This window comes from Meleagris gallopavo, chromosome 2 (genome assembly GCF_000146605.3).
Source record: "Meleagris gallopavo isolate NT-WF06-2002-E0010 breed Aviagen turkey brand Nicholas breeding stock chromosome 2, Turkey_5.1, whole genome shotgun sequence".
NCBI lineage: Eukaryota > Metazoa > Chordata > Aves > Galliformes > Phasianidae > Meleagris > Meleagris gallopavo.
In genome coordinates this window covers 72,135,866-72,150,054 of record NC_015012.2, presented here as the reverse complement: position 1 = coordinate 72,150,054, position 14,189 = coordinate 72,135,866, and the positions used below count along the sequence as shown (strand labels likewise).

The 14,189-nt window shown below is 33.6% G+C and overlaps 2 long non-coding RNA genes across 2 annotated transcripts in view; one reads left to right on the top strand and one right to left on the bottom strand.

The window, feature by feature from the left end:
• The first annotated feature begins 3,753 nt into the window (after positions 1-3,753).
• LOC109366195 lies at positions 3,754-5,789 on the top strand. The gene is made up of 3 exons (XR_004158964.1): positions 3,754-4,201; positions 4,384-4,529; positions 5,736-5,789. It is a non-coding gene; the product is annotated as an uncharacterized LOC109366195 (long non-coding RNA).
• Positions 5,790-5,978: 189 nt separating this feature from the next.
• The window catches only part of LOC109366194, a 10,028-nt gene continuing 1,817 nt past the window's right edge, over positions 5,979-14,189 (bottom strand). The window contains exons 2-3 of the long non-coding RNA XR_002112339.2: positions 9,939-10,014; positions 5,979-6,586 (exon numbers count right to left, since the gene is read on the bottom strand). This is a non-coding gene — a long non-coding RNA (uncharacterized LOC109366194). The remainder of the gene's footprint in view (positions 6,587-9,938; positions 10,015-14,189) is intronic.

The window sequence follows — 14,189 nt, the reverse complement described above, 5'->3', positions numbered from 1 at the left end:
TGTACTATGAATGTTTAGAGAAATTAAAGTAAGTGCATTAGCAGTTGATGAGTTATTATTAAAAAGCTGTGAAGAGTGCCATTGCTTTTAACACATACTTAACCACGTTTGTTTACAAAGCATAATTTGCAGTAAGTGCATGTCTACTGCAAAGCATGACAGAAATCAATTTCTGAGGATATGTGGACTATTTCATTTGCATTTTCTGTTAAAATATGCATACTTAATTATTTGCAGTGCTTGAAAAATATTTAAGGGATACAACAGACTTCTACTTTGATACAAAAATGTATTGTGTAAACCCTAGTCATTCTGATGTTAGCTGCTATTTTTGCAGGCACCCGTTTCTTAATAATAATCACAGCAGTAATATATTCGATGTACATACAAAAAATATTGGCACACTGGCAAAAAACAAAAAGTAAATCTCTGTCATGAATGATTCTAAACTGATTCCACATAACAGTTTCAGAACAACATTTACAATATTTGTAATATTTCTATAAAACTGCAGATGCAAGCAAATGTTAAAGTGAATTTGCTGATGCCTATACCTGTACTGATATTGTGAATATGGGCATGAGATGGGTGAATGAATATAATTTACATTATATACTAGCAGCCGTGTGAAATGTAGGAATAGATTAATGGCTTTGTATATGAAAGCTTTGACTTAATGGACAAGAAACAAAAAATATACCTCTTAATGATTTCTCAACCAATCTAGTTTCTCACAGTGAATGCATCATTATGAAATAAATTTCTCTGGATGATGAAACTGCTGATTTTAGTCCAGATTAAGTTACTTCAGAGAGGTCCCAGACCATTGTTAGTGTTCTGCACCCATGAGTATTAAGGCAATCAAGAAACTCCATTACCTGAGCCAGGGAAAAATGATGTCTCATACAAGTGAAATATCTAACATACTGCTACAGAAGATTAATAAATATCGTTACACAATGAAGCTGTATCTTCTACCCTAAAGGATTTTGTTTTATGTATAGATCAGATGTATAGACAGAACTGCCAGCAACTATTATTGAAAGGAAAGCACCATAGAAGCAATATCAATCCTTAATGCTCATATTTTACTAGAATACAAACTAGAAAAAGCTGTCTTTTAGAGCGAGAAATCACAACTCTCCTAGTTGAAACAGACAAATAAATGAAAGAAAATCTTGACTAACCATGGAAATTATTTTCATTATGACTGACAGTTTTACTTTGTCTAAACTATTCTGTTAAACTATTCTGATAGTCTATCAAAATTGTTCAGTTAAAATAAGCAATAAATGAAAAAGTGTAGGCTTCAGTGATCAAATCCAGTTTTCAAAGATTTTAGAATTGTTTATTCAGACCAAAGTCTATATACCTTATTGATTTATCATTTATTCATTTAAGGATTTTATATAACAGCTGTTAAAATTCATCTTTTTATGCATCTCAGAAATTTAATAGACAGTGGTAGTCAGTTGGATGAATCATAGTATAAATCATAGAGGCGATAAACAGCTTAGACTAGAAGAAAGGAGGTACACAAATCATATTAACCACAAATCATCTGCAACAAGGGCCACGAAAACTAAATGTATAAAACTCATAACATTACAGATAAAGGAAAATACTGAGGGTTACAGTATTATCAGGTTGGTGACAATGGTGCTAACATGCTATGAATTTGGAGACAATACTGATGAAAAATTCAGTTGTATACAGATTGAATATCTGTTACTTCAATTTGTGATGTGAAATTTATGTCTAGTATCCCTGAAAGTGATGTGAGATTAGTCTTCAATCTTCTGTATGATCGGCTACAGAATGCTGCACTTAAAGATCATAATAAAATTCAGTATCATCTGAGAAATTAAAAAGTTAAGGAAATCCGCTATATTCATATTATATTATAAAAAGAGGAATTATAAAAATGAGCTTCTACACAAAAAGATTTTAAAAGATTAGATAAAAATGCGAGTGATGAAGAGATTCATCAAACACTTGTTTAGAAGCTGAAAGTAAATGAATATTATAAATTCAATCTTGAAAAGTGCACCAGACTTACTTTGGTGGTTTGGTTAAATAGATAAATGTGTATTAGAAGTCAAGAAGCATCATTCAGAAAGTAGACATATTTATCACATAATTATGAGAGATAGAGCATAAGTTCTAAGAAGTTAGAAGAATGCTAATATAGATGTGTCAAGAAAGATTTTGGTGTAACAAGTTGGCAAGGGGACAAAATTTTCAAATGCATCAGACACTGAATTTCTATAGAATGTTTAAGACAAGAAAAAAAAAACAGAAAATTGATTATGAGTGAACAGCACAATATATCTGGACTTCTACAAAGTTTTGCTCAAGTGACATACAGAAAAACTATGCCATGCATAAGCAATCATGCTTCTCATTGATTACCAATGAGTTGCAAATCTGGTAGCAAAGGGCAATGCCAATTCTATGGGTTCCACAATGGAAGTGGTGCAGACTATTAAAAGAGAAGCTGACCAAAAAGAATTGCCTGTGATCTCATAATAATAGCTGACTGGGGAGAAATATAATACAAAATTTTATGTCAGTAAATGTATAATGAAACAAAAGGAAAAATAATAAAAAATGAATTAATAATAATATTTTTTAAAAATGAATAGACAATGAAAACACATATCTGGTATGTATAATAGATATTTAACAGCAAAGAAAGAGGCAGCAGAGAGAGTCTTATGAAACATTTTACTTGTTCAACAGAGGTCAGTCACTCAAATCGAATGTTTTGTTGAAAATAGAGAACAAAACACAAAACCATGATCATGCCGTGACATAAACTCATAAGTACCTATGCGAAATACTGTTGGGTCCTGATCTCCCCATCTCAGAAAAGGTATATAAAAATATAAATAAGTATACAAGTGACAGAGAAGAGCTAAGAAATGAAATAGCTCATTTACAAGAGAATTGAATTCATAATAATTTGGCTACTCAGAAGACAGAGAGATCCATGGTAAGAAATAGGATACATTATTATGAAATCATGAGAAGTGTATGATAAAAATGGCTACACTCTATTACTCACAATACAAAAACTGAATCTAAATAAATAAATAAATAAATAAATAAATAAATAAATAAAAGGTATGAATTAAACATGTTGCCTCTTCCTTTGAGGAAAATGTGCACCTCCCATCCAGTCAGTTCAGTTGTTAGTTGGTGCCATGGTTTCAGCTTTGATAGTTATTTTTCTTCCTAGTAGCTGGTATGGTGCTGTGTTTTAGGATGAGAATAATGTTAATAACACACTGATGTGTTAGTTGTTGCTGAGGAGTTCTTACACTAAGTCTCCTGACATTATTTTCTTCCACGTTAGTACAAGAGACAATGTACTGTTTAGTAATACAGCTACGATACCAACAACAGTTCCAAATATGCAGTTTTTTCTTGTGGGAAAATAAAGAAAGAAGGGAAGGGAGGAAGGGAGGAAGGAGATGAATAAAGGAACAAGCAGCATATTAAAAATGTTGTCCACTGTCTGTAAGTTTATTGAATCACTGGAGGATAGTAGGTCAGCTGTTAAGAGTGTTAAATACAGTATAGCATCCTAGCTAAAATACATAAAATCAACTTTTTATTTTACACAATAATCTCTGTGTGATTCAAAAAGTTAAAAAAAAAAAAAATCAAGTTATAGAATCTTTCTTTTATTTCCACTTTATATTGAAATCCAATATGTTATACTAAAGGAAAATATAAGGCCTCTTTACTCAAGTCAGTGGCCAAGTAAATCATTACCAAACTCTGTTATAAAATAGATTTTCTGCCATTGGGTCAATATGCAACTTCTCAGAGGACGATGACTTCATTAAACTATTTGACTTTACTTATGTCTTATGAAATAGTTTATGAAATAACAGTAATTGTAGAGTTGTAGGATGCCTTTCCTGGCAAATAACAGTTACAATGTTTTCAACATAGATGTTCTGATTCATTTTGTAGGAAATTATAGACAACTCAATACTGTGTAATTTTTCATCTTTCAAGCTGTCATAATAAATACCATGTTAGAGAAATACAAATACTGTACACAACAAACCTGCAAATTCCTTGCCTAAATGATGTCACAGTTCGGCCTGGTTAGGCCCAGTTCTGTGACAATGGAGCAAAAGCACCACAGTCCCACACCTTGGGAAAGGGGGAACGGGGAAGGGAAAAGGTAGAGAGATGGGACTAGACGAGATAAAAACAGCAGCAACAAGCTAAGGGAAAAACATAACTTACTAAATATAATAGTAGAACATGAGATAATATAATATAATACAATACAATTGGAATTGAAGCTAATGAATCAAATAAAATGAGAGTGTGTTTCTGAAACTGAAATCTTTAATGCTGCAGGCAAGACAGCCATGGAACGGAGAGAACATAAAAAGAGACAGTCTCGTGATTCCCGGTCAGTTTTATCTTTCCCTGCTAATGGACAATGGAAACAGAATAATGAAGTTTTCTGGGAATTTTAGTTCACTTTTCTCTTCTGAGACCAGGTAACCAGAACTACTGACAATCCACAGAACTGGAGCATTGGTTCTTTAACTCCCAGTGCACTACATGATGTTATGATGTGGAATACTGATAAAAAATCATAAAAACATGACTGATGAACTGTTTATTCTTCCTTTTACTATATACATCATTTCATGCCAAATCATGAATTTACCTACATTTGGATAAGTTTGTAGTGGACCTATTCATTAGTACTGCAAGTTATAAAATAATAAAGTAATATAAAAAATGTTTGAAGACTTACAATTGTTCATTATTTAAAGATGTTTCTTTGAAGGTAGTAAGTACCAGAAAGTTCCCATTTTCCTCTTTTCAAGGTATAATACTCATTCCCTTTCCATAATATCTTGCATCAAAAATCTTAATAGTCTTCTCCCACAAGAAGACTGATTAGCATCATGGTTCAACTGTGCCTCTTCCATTAAAAGAGAGTCTGACTCTAAACATGACATGGTAATTTGCTTATTTTCGTTGTGATTCCATTTCTTCCCCACAGCTTAATGGGGAAGATATTAATTTAAAATGAGATGTAGGGTGGTGTTTTGTGGCTCTCTCGTACAAGAATCTGCTTCTATGTCATAGGTCAATAACAGGCCCTAAAGGGCAAAAAGTATGCTGTACTGAACATATGGGAGGAGGACTTCATAAAAAAAAAAGATTCCTTGTATTTCTCAGTCATGTGAGTTAGCAAGTTACATACTTAAAGAATTACAGCACTCTGCATTGAAAAGAAAACAATCTTACCTGTGTTATTTGATAGCTTCCACAGATTTTCAAGATTGAGAAAGAGGGTGCTGAAGACCTTGTTAAAAAAAAGCTCTTCTGCCTTCAAAGACTATCAGTGCGGAATAGTAGCTTGTTTTTGTTTGAAAACAAAATCAAATGGAATGTCCTGGCTCTTGCAGAACTCTTGGGGGAATAGAAACAAGTGGAATATAATGAAAATATTTAGAAAATACAAGAGCTTTAAAAAAGAACCTGAAGTGGCTCATGCATTTTTTAGATAGCATTTCCAAAGGAAGAAGTCATAACGTGAAATCTTAACCTGGAGTCAAGTCAGGGAAAATTATTATCATTAAAGATGAGATCAAACAACTATGTTCCATCTAGTTTAGACAACAAAGCATCTGCAAACCTGTATGGAAATAAATGTGCTTACAAAAAATGAATTTTTATTATTGTTGCAGTAACAATTACTGATGAAGAAAACCACTTCAGACACTCTTCCTTAAAAGAAAGGTAAGGGGTGGGATTCATCTCATCCATAAAGAAAATTCTTGTGTATTTTCTAAGTCTAAGAAATCAAATTTATAAATTTTATAATACTTTAAATATTTACGATAATCTAAAGATGTCTAAATACAAACACATAGACTCTACATAAACACATAAAGACTACTACTTATGGGTGATTTTTTTTTTATATTGTGAGAGTCTACTATAAATACAAAAGTAAGCATGTAGTTTTATCAGTTCTCTATTACAGGATCACTGAAATTACAGGATTACAAGATGGAGCAAGACTCCATCACGTCTCTTGGTAACCTGTTCCCGCGTTTGATCACTCTAACAGTAAAAACGTGTTCTCTTATATTCAGGTGAAATTTAACGTTTGCCCACTCACTTCTGTCCTGTCATCAAGCCCTACAGAGAAGAATGAATCCCTTATTTTAATTCCCTTATATCAAGTATTAGTGCATACTGATCAGACTCCCTCAGGCCTTTTCTTCTTCATGCTCAAAAACCCCAGTCTTCTCAGCCTCTGCATATATAAAGGATGCTCCAGTCCCTTAATCTTCATGACCCTTCTCTGGACTCACCCCAGCACGTCCATGTTTTTCTTGTACTGAGGGACCCAGCACTGAACTCAGCACTCCAAGCAACTTCTCATCAATGCTGAGTAGAGTGGAAGGATCAACTCCTTTGACCCACTGGCAATGCTTGCTAATGCAGCCCCTGACGGTGTTGGTCTTCTTACTGTATCTCCTGGGTCATGGTCATCTTGTCCACCAGTGCCTCCAAGGCCTTCTTTGCCAAGCTGCCAATGATGTTATAGAAGACAGTGTTTCACTTGTAATAAAACCTTCATGACACTCAAAGTAAGCAGTATTCTCTGCTCTCTCCTCATCCACCAAGACGGTGCTAAGTGATGGCTCCTACTACTATTAACACCACATCCTACACCACTGAAAAAACTCATCTCACCTCCTATACAGAATTCGCCTCCTGACCTAGCTGGTGGTTTTTGATAAAATATTACTACAATGATATTATGAAGCTATAAAAGTAAGAGCAAAATAGAAATGTTAAAAATAATAATGAAAGGTGAGAATGCACTTAGAAAGTAATAAAGAACTAAAATAATGAAGCCATCAGATAGGACTGTGAGAAAATGTCTTCCAACTACTTATATACCAGTGCTATGATTTCAGGCAATATAGGGAGCAGACAAATAGTTTTCCAGCCAGTGTCTTCTTTCATTGGAAAGTACAGTCTTGTTAAAACACTATTCTGTTGAAACTTTGTCATTTCTTTCCATAATTCATTTTAAGAAACAAAAATGCACATTTCTTTACAAGGTTATCAAAACAATTTGGCCAATTCAAAAAGAAAAAAAAAGATACTTTTTTTTTTTTGAAAATTTCTATATATGATGTAGATTTTTAAATTCAGTTTGAAAGACAGTATTTCAATTTTTGAATTTTAATTGACAGGAAAAACAAAATGATTTGAAAATACTGAATAATAATTAAAGAAGGATATATAATTACTGCACTCCTGTTTTGTCACAGAAGTTTTACAACTTTCTAATTATATTACTTATTTTGATGCTATGCCGTATGTCATTTGACTTGCAATCTTGATATTTTGATCCTGAAATCAAAATTACCACATAATACAATGCACAAAGCAATTGCATAAAACATGCTCACAATAGATAGAACCAAAGAAGTTTTCAGGCAATTCTAGAAATTACTCATTTTTAAACTAACAGCTTTCGGCTTAAAAACAAATAGATAAGGATCTAAAACAAAGTTTCACTGCAGTTAGTCTACTTGTGGCCAAAAATTTTCTAGTCTCCTTACCAGCAAAATAGGGTAATGATGTTCTCATATTAAATAACAAAAAGAAAAGCAGCTGTAATAGTTTGGTAAACAGGGATGTAATACTAGGTGTGTGAGCTATCAGTACTGCAAAAAATGTTTTAATAATACATTGAATTACAGTCTCTGAGCAGAACCTAATGATATCCCTTTGTAGTGATAAAAGGCAAACGTAATTTGGGGATTTATATGTAAGAGCAGTGCATTCAAAATGTGTTTCCTAGTCAAATAAGTACTCTTAAAACCTGATGGCCTTTTTTTGCAAAACAAAAAGATAATTTGTAATCCCTAGTATTTTAGCACTTAGAATTCCATCAGGCTTCTTTGACATATGATGCATTATAAATTAAGAAATGGAAGGACATTTTTTTTGAGTTGCTTTTAAAATGTATTGTTACATACCTTAGTTCATAGCATATTATAAACCACTCACAAAGAAGGTGATAAAATATGCATTTGACCTCTGACTCCAATAAGCAGACAAATAAATACTGCCTATAAAATATATAATGTTTCATATCTAAATTCTCTTCATTATTTTATCTTTTTAGAATCAACTGGAGAATGGGTCCTTTCAGACTCCACTAAGAAAAGTAATACTAATCTCTCATTTTCTTCTCTTCTCCTTCATCTTTCCCATGATGTTTAAGCAAATAATTGTTTCCAGGCATCTGTTGCTTTTAATCACAAACCTCTACCTCTTTGTGCCTCATTTTTTTTTTCCAGTTCTACATGATAGCACGTTGCAAAACTGATAATGAATTGTTATCATTAATTTGATACATTTTTGGTAGTTAAATGAACATTTTCTTTTTAAGCATATTCTAAACCATCCCTGGGAAAAGACCAATCCACATACACAGCACGATGCTGTGTAGCTATGCTAAAAAGTGATCTGCTTCACAGAATACCTTCCAGATACGAGATTTAATCACTTCTTCAGCTCTCATACTACAAGATCACATGAAATGATGCCCTTGAACCAAGAGTAGAGGCTGAAATGTGACACAGAGATCTGTTCCACATGGTACCACGTGCGCTGCAAGACAACCACCTTGCTTCACCATGATCCTCTCTACAGGTTTCAGGGAAACAACTGAGATGCTTATTTTAACACTTTTACCTTTGTATTAATAACCTTTGTATTAATATTTCATAGAACACCTGATCCTCTGATGACTCCTTCAGATATAAATGTGCTTTTTTGAAATGGTTTCTTCCTTTACAAAATGAAAAACTTCTCACTGTGGTGGTTTCCCCTTGATGGACAGCTAAACGCCAACACTTGGCTCTCTCAATCCCCCTCAAAGGAAGAGAGAGGAGAAAAATATGATGGAAAATTGCTCAAGGGCTGTGATAATGACAGGGAGATAGCTTACCAATTACTGCCATGGGCAAAACAGACTCAAATTAGGGAGATTTATTATAATTTATTGCCTATTACTAACAGCCTAGAACAGTGAGAACTAAAAACAAAATAAATCTAAAGCACTGTTTTACAATATCATTCTACGACAGTAAACAAAAGAAACAAACAAAAATAAATAAACCTATTCTAGCATTTGTTTTAGTTAAAAAAAAAAAAATGTCCAAAATTTACGCTCCCAATTGGCATTGGTACCAGCTGTCACACTCCTCCATAGGACTGTGCATAGATTTTCTCCTGAGCTGATCGGCAGTGCCATCAAGGCCCTTTTCTGCAGATCCTACAAGAACCTAACGTAATCAAATTCTAGCTTTTACTCCATTTTTGGTAATACCAATATTACAATGAAAGTAAGACAAGACAGTCATTAATAGCGTACCTATACCTTCCAACTCCACACTGAATCATGCTTGAGCAGTTTGTAAGCCCTCAGGATAGGCAGTACCTCTTCCCACCTATTTCAAGAAGCACTTTCATCCAACTCAATGTCAGAAGAATTAAATTATTATTATTATTTAAAAAACACTGACCAGTGGAGAGTTTTGTCCTGTCAATAATATAATGTCAAAAATTTTGATTATAATAATGAAAACTGTAGTGTTTGATTACTTGCCATCTCCATGAGAATTCCTTTACACTTTACACTTTATCATAAATCAGCTGCCAAGTTTGCCTACAGTCTCAAGTGCAACAATAACTGCATGGAGTTCATCCCTCTTCCACCATGTACAATAAGATCTGTGAATTAATTAGATGTCTTCATGATGCAAATGGTTTTAACTGCATAATTACAGAAATTATTGCAGTCACTTGGCAACTTTCCAGGGACTAATGCTCGAATATATAATACGAATTGATACCTTCTAGCATATCCTCATCCCCATGATCTTGCTTTGCTTCTGTCAGTTCTAAGAACCTTCCAAGACGAGAGACCTCCTGTACAAGAAAAGTATTCTGTTAGTAAAAGAGCTCTTCAGGTGCAGTCTGTGTAGATAATAGCTGAAAGAACAATAGGAATTCTATTTTGATATCTGCATCAAACATTTTTTGCATCTCAATTACATCCACACTTCTATACAGATGGAAACAATACTGTTTTATAGAACAACACTGTAATAAAAATGCTAGTATGCTTCCCATTCTGGGTTTATGAGCTCAAGCTAACAGAGATGTAATTGTGTTCAAAGTATTTCTGCCTTCCATCTCTTTAATTTTTATTTTTTTTTATGAGGAAAATCTGTGTTTCTTATCACTTCTAATTGGAAGTGCTCATTTCATGGTCTAATTCAACATATCCTTGCATTATCTTGTGACTCCTTCAACAGCAGCACCTTTCAAAGTGCAGACTGATTTGGCAGGATATAAATTTCTCTTTAATCTTGTATTGTTACAGCTGCACTGCTTTTGTAAGGCATGTAAGTGCTTTAAGATACTGCATACTTTCAACTTATCTGGAGCCAACGTTTTTGTTTAATATATGACTACAAATTGAAACTTCTTGTATTTCCCAGGGAAAAAAAATATTACAATTTAACTCAGCCAGTAATCCTTAAAAAACAAATAAACCAACATTTTTTTTTACAGTTTATTTAACTACAGATTAATCATGTACTTAGAAGCAAAAATGAAAAAGTAGTAGCCTTTAAATTACAGTTACATTTCAGCATGAAATTTATGGATGTGCAGCAGAATTGCCAGGTGACGGCCTGAACCAATGGTTGAACACAAGGTGAGGAGGAGTGACTAACCCAGGATACTCAGGGACAAGCAATGAACCTGAGTGACTGGAAGGAGTAGAGCTTGGATCTGCCCCTCCTCATCCTCTTTGAAGGGTTAGCAACCAAGCAAGTAGTATTTCTCTGAGTAGAGATTGCACTTCTCTTGAGCTGCTCTTGGTTGTTGGAAGCAGTAAACCCATCTTCCCTGCTTGTTACCTGCTACTGCTCTTAACTGTATCCCATTAGAAGACACTATCATAATCTTTAGCCATACGTGGGTAATTCATTTATTCCTAAATTAAAAGCTATCAAAAAGCAAGAATTGCAAACAGCACATTGCTTGATATTAGTATGTTTTCATCACTGATGTTCTACTCCGCTCCTCCAAAAAAATAGTAGTACTACTAATACTCAGGAGCGTACACAGCAGTTAAGCATATGATCCCTTTGAGCCTCACTTAGAACACTGGTGCTAGTTTAACTCTGCAGTAGTTATGTGATCTTTGCTGATTTCCTTACAAGATTAGAAGAAATTATTTTACCCTGCAGAGATATCCTGACCGCAAATCAAAATCGCTAAGCCAATTTAAAAATAAAGTTAATGGGCACTCTAAAATAGGGCCTCTTAAAATGTAAGAGTATAGCCTCGTCTAGAAGTACAATAAAGGAAATAAATGCATTTGCATTTTATATGTTTATTACTTTGTATATCAATGAGAACACTACTTCTTCCTTCTGAAAGTTTGTATGCATTAATGCACAGCTAGCAAATGAAATGCTTGATTACTCTTAGTAATTGAAATATTTTCTCTATTGGCATTAAATCAATTAAGAATGCTTAGGTTGTACTGTAACAATCTGAGTTCAGATTGATATCTTCATGGAATAGGCACAGACCGTACGTGCCATTTTTAACACACTCCCCTTGCCTTGGGTCCTTTGCTTCATAACATCACCTACCTCAGGTATTTTTAAAGCATGTATCACCCTATAACTGAAACATTTTAATCTTTGTATCATCTTCCCTTGAAGAACTATTCTTCGCTGCAGTTGCTGATAAAGAAATAAATTAGTAATTAGTGCATAATACTATCAAGGCTCAATTACGTTTTCTACCAGAAGAAGAAAACCTCATTGTTTCATCACAGTTTGTTTAATCTAAGAGGAAGCACAAATGAGGCTTCTAATTTCTGAAGGAGATGAGACTCTGGATCAAATACATCCACAGATTGATAACTACTACAAAGACAATTTTGGAAATAACATATATATTCTTCCTGTATCACTTCATTTATCAGCAGAGAAAAAAATATGTATGTTTTTTCTCCTAAAATACTATGTAACTTTACTTCTAACAAAAGAGTTAATAGCAGCTTGCTAAATGACTGTCGTTCCAGAAAAGGCCTTAGAACCTAATGAGGAATGAATGAAAGAAGAAGAAAAAAAAATACATCCAAATATGTGCTAACCTAACCAACATGCAACATACTTTCTGTAATCTTTGCTCAGTTTATAGTCTCCATATAATTCCAGTATATACAATAGCACTGTGTACCAAGCTCAGTAGGCATTTCTGTATTAGCAAGGTATACAACATTTTGAGACTGTAAAATTTTTAGCTATATTAGTACTATTTCTCTATGTCAGTAAAGGAAATTTCTACTTACAAACATTGTGTAGACATAAAAATATGCATGAGACTGCTGAGGAGAATACAGTATCTTTACAGTGGCTGTAGATTATTAGTTCTTTTCTAGCTTATCTCAGTAGTTATTAATTTTACAACACAAATTAAAAAATATGCATAGTTCTCTAAGGAGAAACATGGATTTTCTATATTTGAAAATTACTTTTGAGCTTGACATAACTTCTATATGTAAAGAATAGTTTCATTTCTGAAAGGCTGGAACAAATCTCTAATAAATAAAACAGTGTAGTGAACCATTCTGTAAATCCCAGGATTAGTTTCATGAGAGAGAAAGACTATGATTTTTAATAGGACTTGCTTATATCTGCAGCTTAAGGATTTATAGTCATCCATGGTCGTTTCAAAATTACCTCTTCAAACTTGTAACAAGCATGAATAAAGCTACCCAAATCCAAAATCTGTCCAAAATATTATAGCATTTCTGCTGCTGTTGAGAGGAAAAAAAGGACCCACACTATGCTACCTTTTTGGCACAAAAGCAAGGTTGTCCTTAGCTTCTGCTAGGGACTGATGAAACTAAACAAGGAGCTCTGGAATATGAACAATGACCACAATACATGTTTTTCTCACTATGTCCCTAAGGATTCAGCATTATCAGATGCAAAGACCAGGATTAGGAGTGAAGTGGTAGGAATAGAAAACTGACTCCACACTTCCATTATCAAGAAAAAAAGAATGAAAAGGAATATGAGGAGGGATGTATGCTCTACATGTACACGTAGTAACCTCTGTACTCCTACACTGTTCTCTCCTATCTGGGAATATAACTCAGAATTAAATTTCAATATTAGATCAGGTTTCACTGGATTTTAGAAATTAAAATCCTCATTTGTGGTGTCACTAAATGAATTGTGATGCAACAATAAGGTTTCCAGCTACCAGCTTCTTGCTGTTCCCAAGGGTATTTTTTCATACTGACGGCTGACAATTCAGTGTCTTCAGTCTTCTAGAATAAAAGGTGGCTATTCCGAGGTCCTGATGAATACTGAACTGTAAGCGAGAGAAAGTTTCATGATTTTATAACAGATAGAACTATTGAGAATAGATGAAAAGGCTACAAGCACAGGCTATTCCTCCTTTTGTGTTTGCTCCAAAGCCAGAACATGCTATTACAGCATAAAGAATAAGTGAGAAGACAGAGGATATAATGGAAGAAAAAATTATGAAAGCTACAGGAAAGATAAGGACATACATTGTGGGTAGATGAGGGAAAGGTACACCTTGATCTAACAAGAAAAACAAGCAAGCACAAACTTAAGAATGTAAAAGATGTATAACATTAAAAATAATCAACAGAATAACCACAGGCACATTAATCTCCCTTGTACCACATCAGCTAGCATGATTATTTAACTTCATTACTATGCAGAAAGGCTTTGAGGAAATTGTATGATATAATGGGTTTGATTTTTTAAAAATCTTAACCCGTAGATTCAGCAAAAACGTTCAGACATAACAGAAAAATATCAGAAGAAACACATTTATGATTTTTTTTATCTGATGAAAAGAATAGATTTATTCCTTCGCAGGTGAAATGATCAAACAAGGATTCATATTTACTTCTCAATTTTTAAGTTAACTATTTAATTTTCAAATAAATATCGTTAGTTGTGTAGTAGTTCTTCCACGCTGTAAAGTACAAGTGAAAGTTAGTTATGCCCTCTATAAAATATTAATGAATGGCA